A 6,637-nucleotide genomic window follows, 5' to 3' on the forward strand; every position below is an offset into this window, starting at 1 on the left:
GAAATACTTCGAAAATAATGCGTTGTCAGCAGGATCTTTGCTACAGTCAAATTTGACATTTCGCTTTGGAGTTCTCCACAGCCATAACGAGTGCTTGATACTCATTAGGCAACCCAGCAAGCAATAATGATGCCACCAGTTCATCACCTACGTCCAGACCTGCATTTTGCAACTTGATTGATGTCATGACCATCTCCTTCACATAATCCTGTACGGATTGAAACTATTCCAGCTTTAACTGCACCAGCTTCTTTAAAAGCTCTACCTTGCGAGTTAAACTCACTGCGTTCGCAATATGCGAAAAATTACTCGGCTCCACCATGAGCGTAATCTCCGCCAGTGCCCGTTCATTGCTGTCACGATCGTTTTCCGTTGAATTTTCGGATAAACCGTTCTCCGTTATTTTCCAGCAACTTTTTAGGACCAAATACAATTTTGCATTCCGCTTCCAATAATCGAAATTTTCACGTCCGCGAAATTTCAAAAGGAAAACTAAGAGCACCTGCCGCAATTTCCTTTTAAATAAAATTAAATTCAAATAAATTTACTTTTAGCAATAGGCAAATAACTTGTTGAGCAATAGGCCTATAACCTGTTGAACAGAGTTACGTACACGCAGTTTCAATGTAAGAAGACGACTGACTTTATTGAATATAATATACACAGGAACAGTATAAAAGGAATATGCCAGATTTACAATATTTCATAACAAATTAACATTTTGCTTTCAAATACCACGCAACATAAAAGCCAGTATGTGACAACTTTACTCCAATATATACTAAGCTGTGCTGCTCTTGCTACGCGTGTTAGTAATGCGGTCAGCATTATTTCATTTAACAACGCGCCATTAGGTATTATAATTAATGTAATTCAACTGCTACTCCTAAAATAGGCAGCACAGTTGTTATGCCAGCCTCCAAACAGAACGCAAACAGTTGCATTGAATCCAAATTATAAATTGACTTCAACCATTCACAAATTAAAAAATTTTCCATACAAGAACTTGGTTTTGACCGTTCAGTTTGTATGGCAATTATATGCTATAGTTAGTTATTAGCTCCTTAAAAAGGAAAAAAGAACTGCCAAAATTAGGCAGCAGCTCGCGTATTTGACACTTCGGACTGCCATACAAACTGACCAATCAAAATCAAGTTCATATATGTATGGAAAACTTTGGCTAAATATCATCACAAAATTTGACATGAATAACTTTTTTCATTAAATAGCGAACCAATTTTCTCCGCAATGTAATATAGTTTGTAGGTGTAACCAAACTAATTAATATTCTACATTTTTTTTTTATATTGTAATCAGAATTAACCACTATACAAATAATATATTCTAAACAAATCGGTTATTATATCAATTACTTTCCAATTTGAGCTTTCAGTAAAAGTTCTAAGGTATGACAATTATATGTAAATGAGACAACAAGTTGAAAATATGTTAAGAACACGTATGTATAAATATTATAATTTTTTTTCCATTAAGTTTATGTTAATAATAAATATTCTTAAAATTTTCTTTGGATGAAAACCACGTCTTTAAATGCACCTGTGAAGGCTGTATTAACTTCGGTGTAGCCGAAGTTAATGTTTTTTCTTGTTTTAGCTTCAGAAGGGAATAATAGTATTTGAAATTTTTGGAGAGATTACAGATACATGTATTGATACATAGATACATGTGAGGTGTTATAGATATATATGTACATGTTATATGACGAAGGCGAAGTTGTAAGCCGATTATTCCTATTTTTGTCTGTATAATTATTTTATAGTAAAGTTAATACAAAGTTTCTAACTTACTGTATGTATATACGAGCAATCATTTTTTGTTTAGTTGAATGTTCATTTGTAAATAAACAAAACATCGAGACTATACGGACGAATTTATATTTTGTTGAGAGAAGTTGTACGCCTTTCATATACATACTAGATATACAAATGTAAATTAACCTTAGGATAGGAAATCATACTCTTCCAGAAGGCGAAAGGAATGGAGAATTCGACTAACCACTAAGAAACCACTAAGAAAGTTTCTCCAAGTATAAGCTGTTAATTGAAACGGGAAGGCCTTCCGCCTTGTAGTTTGAAATTTTTTGTTTATTATCAGCTTGAAGCATTCAAATCTACCTTCCAACTATTTAAAATACATCTCCTTTAAAAAATTTGTTTTTGCCAAAAAACAATCATGTTTTCGCCAACAATGAACTAAAAGTTCGAAGCAACTTTCAACAAATACCGATATATATGTAATCCCAATGTTAAATGTTTTGAGTAAATTTATTTTGTTACAGTGCCAAAGAATAATGGCGACTGATTTGGTATTGACTTCCGATTGCAATTTTTTGTATTAGAATGAAAAGACAGATTGCTGCAAATCTAAAATGAGAACGAGGATGTGTCAGTGTTTGTATAGGAAGAAAGTACCACGTGCTTTGTATTGATGCCTATAGTGGTGTAGTGGTATCTAAGTGTGAGTGTGAAAATATATGTAGATAAATTTAAAGCCAGTCTTGCCCTCAACTTGCAGGATGAGTAAATATTACCGTTTGCGGAAACTTACACATTCAAATTACTCACTCGAACTACGTATATACAATTGTCATAACACAACTCAAAATGGTCGAAAGTTTCGTACGTCAGCGATTTATTATCATGTCTAGACCGAAAAAACTCAATTCTTAGATATTGTATGATTTTTTCAGCTTCAAAATGGTCCTTTAATTTATATTAATAATGCAAAAATGCTTGCAAACGGGACCAAATTAGAACTTATAAACTTTCGTTTAAGCACTACATATGGTAACCACTCAAACAACTACTCGACCAATTGAATGCATCATAGGCTCGACCATCATCGTCGTAAATTGGTCTCTCACATATCTATATGTGATTTCATTTTACTCTTTTTGTTGTTTTTTTGCATCAAAAAGCTAATAAACCATCATCAACATAAGTCTCAACAAAAATTTTGCATTTCATATTTCGCTGATTGTTGCGTAAACTTTTTATGGAATTGAAGTTGATGTCCTTGATCGAATGAATACTGGTTTGCTTTTTATCACTTGCTGCTGTTGTTAATGTGTTGATTTGGCCTGCTCGTGTTTATGTAAGCGTTGTCGTTTCTATAATAAATACACTTTCACACATTGGTTCATTTTTATAGCTATTTCTGTTAAACGTGTTACTGTATTATAAATATTTCATCAATTCATAAATGTTTGTCATTCAAACCATTGATTCATGAGTCGGTTGCAGCTAACGTGTTCCGTTTTATATATTAGCTCTTTTTATTTTTCTTCGGAATTCAATTGTTAAATCTGTGAATAGTCTGCATGGGATATTGTACCAAATTGCGACAATGTTGTTTGCATGTCTAGGAGGGTGACATACTTACATATGTCCTTTCTATTTAAGAATCTTTGCACTCGAATCTAGCCCGTCTATTTGTATATACTCGAAATAGTCCCTCAGGTTTTGAGATATCGAACTAAAATTTTGACGAGATATCTTCAAGAAATTTTGCGTGGGTTATTGTTTAATACAACGGTGCAATCTATGCAGATATTGTTAAGATCAAGTCACTCAGGGGTGTTGTGGAATCCAAGACAGAATTGCTTAGCTGTCAGAATTGCAAACCAATTCTAATTATCAATGGTGTCACAGAGCCTGATTGGATTTTAGTCTTTTCGAACATATGCAAAACCAATAATCGAATCAGCTGTTTACTAATGTGAGACACAAACTTGCAAATGAATACATTTGGAAGCAATCCTATTAAAGTTTTTAATGAGTTCCGAATTAAAGAAAGATTTTAAGAGATAACATTTATCGAATGAATAAAGACGCATTTGGGTGCTAAATTACGTTTATTACATTTTACAGGGAGCCTGCTTTAGAAGCTTTAAAAAATTGAATTAGTTTTTGCTTAAATCTCTTTAAAAATTTTCCAAACTTAACTTGAACATAAGTTATTAAAAATATGAATCTCTTTGAATTTTTTGTTTTCGATAGAAATCTCGACCTGCATCCTGCCCGCCGTCTGGCATATGCACATGCGAGAAGCATCTGGCAATTGCTTTTGAAAGGCAGAATGTCAAAGATTTCGTATCCAAAAAATTTGCGGATGATATTTAAATATACATATAAATATAAACCCTACAAATTTCGCTTTAATCATTTATTTCTTTCCCTCACAAAAAAAGCTAAAAAAACGACTTTTTTAAACCTCTAAAAAAGGCTCCGCTCTTAAATATCCGAATTTTTTTTTTCAAAACTCAATAATTAAGACATTCCGTGTTTTATTCTTATGTCTATAGAAATAAAGATAAATTAATTCGTAACAATAAAATAACTTGATTTCTTAACTTACAATTCAAATCTGTGTGCGACTGTCTTCTTGATTTCTTTCTGACAGCAGAACCGATAAAATTGATTCCGTGACACCCAAAACCGACACAAATTCTGTTTCGAATATCAAACCAATAATATCTGAATTCATGACACCTACTGCTTTTTTTGATCGGTTTCAATTCTAATTCCGACACCTATCAGACTCCACAACACCCCTGACTATCTTCTTCTTTATTTGTCAATTCGTATTCGAATATTGGTGATCATATAACATTTAATAATATGTACAATATTAATAAGCTTAATAATAATAAAATAATGTAATGTTTACATGTTAAATATATCTATTGTATATTAAAAAAATAAAAAAATCACAGATTTTGAATTATCGCAGCATATTTCTTTCTATCTCTCGCCACATCTATAAGGTTGTCAACGTTCTGGATTCCTGTTCATTGTCGAATATTTCGAAGCCACGAAAGCTGCTTACGGCCACTATAGCATATACATAGATATATATGAACTGTACATGTGTATAAACTGAACAATCGGAATTAAGTAATGAGTATTTTGTATTTATGAAAGGTGTTATACATTCGGTGTCACTGATGTTAACATTTGTTCTTGTTTAGTACAAAAACTTGAAAGTTTTTCCCCGTATTTGATTTTTACAAGGCAAGAAAGAATAAAATGTTGGATTATACATGAACTTAGTTCTTCGTTACTTGTTTTTTGTGCACATTCTCGTAATAGGGAATATTCTTTTGTCTTGTCTGCTCATAAAAGCTTTTGCTCGCAAGGTCAATGCTTCAAGGATAAATGAATATGCTAAGGCACATGACAGCTGAGGTTAAGGTCATTACTTATGGATAAAGTCTAGCCAATAATAATAATAGCTTTAATAGATGGTCCAAATTTGTGAGTGACATTCGGCAGCTATGCAAGTTTGAAACTCTCGTAAACAGCTGATTGTCATTTATAATGTTTTCAATGAAAATGGATAGAAGAAAAACTTTGTGATTGTTAGCCGACCAATTTTTCCAAAACCATTTTTTATTTCAAAAACATATCAACAGTATTGCTTGTTTTTCATTCATAATAGATTACAATGCTGCTAAATCTCTAAAATTCTGAGGATTAAATGGGAATTAGCAACGGATTTATCTTCTCTACTTCATGACTTAATCCTTATTAATGCTGACGTCTATCAGTGGTATAAGAAGACTGCTTTACATGAAGGATCTAAAGTGAAAGTATTTACCATTAGTTCCGTAAAGAGATATTGGCATTATTGGCAGCTTTTAATTGCAATTTTTTTTTCAACACTGGGCTGTCACCGGCATTTAACTGGAATGCAAGTGTGCTGCCAATATTTACTTTTAACTGTGCGAACAGAGGGAACTGTAAAGCTCAGTCTATGCTTCACCACTTAATAACCGTTTAATAATCGTTTTGCTTTTCTACGGAGCAAATGAGAATAAGGATAGGGACTGTTTTTTTTTGTATAGAAGTCTTTGTATGCGTGTCTTTGTCTATTTAGTTTTGTATCTTATTACTCATTCAATGTCTCTTATAAAGTTTTAGTTACTTTTATTTCTGTAACAAATTAAGAATCAATTGTTTGCATATAAAATACTGCCACGCTCGCTCGATATTACCGTAAAGTACTTTGCATTAAGTTCCTCAACCGTTCTAAAAAGGAATCATGGTGAAGAGATATTTATCAGGGCTAATTACACTAGTTTACAGAATTGAACTTTTTGTCTGTTGCCGCGAATTCTGCGATTGATATTGTTCACTTATTACTTGTTTTTGTCAAATCTACCCTCAAAAATTTTTGAGCAGCTCGAGTTACTTTGTTTTTGACTTTTGTCGTTTAAGCATATATGTATATTAACCGAAAACAGGCGTATTTTACTGTGTTAAGATTAGTTTCTCTAATTTTTGCCTCATGAGTAGTTCAATAAACCAGATCATTTTTGCTACATATGCGGAGAATATGTGTTTAAAAATTGTAGAAAAGTTATAACAGAGTTGGTGAAAAATACCTATTTTGAGTATTTTGGGGTGCTCTTAGACAAAAATAAGAGTTCTTGGGCTCCCATTTGTGTTTGTAAATCTTGTGTGGAATATTTAAGGTTATGGAAAAGTGGTAAAAGAAGTGCCTTTAAATTTGGAACACCGATTATTTGGGGAGAACCACGAAATCATCTCGTAGACTGTTATTTTTCTAGTGTGAACATAAACAGTTTGAACACTAAAAATCGAGCTAAATGGCA

This window comes from Bactrocera neohumeralis, chromosome 4 (genome assembly GCF_024586455.1).
Source record: "Bactrocera neohumeralis isolate Rockhampton chromosome 4, APGP_CSIRO_Bneo_wtdbg2-racon-allhic-juicebox.fasta_v2, whole genome shotgun sequence".
Lineage (NCBI taxonomy): Eukaryota > Metazoa > Arthropoda > Insecta > Diptera > Tephritidae > Bactrocera > Bactrocera neohumeralis.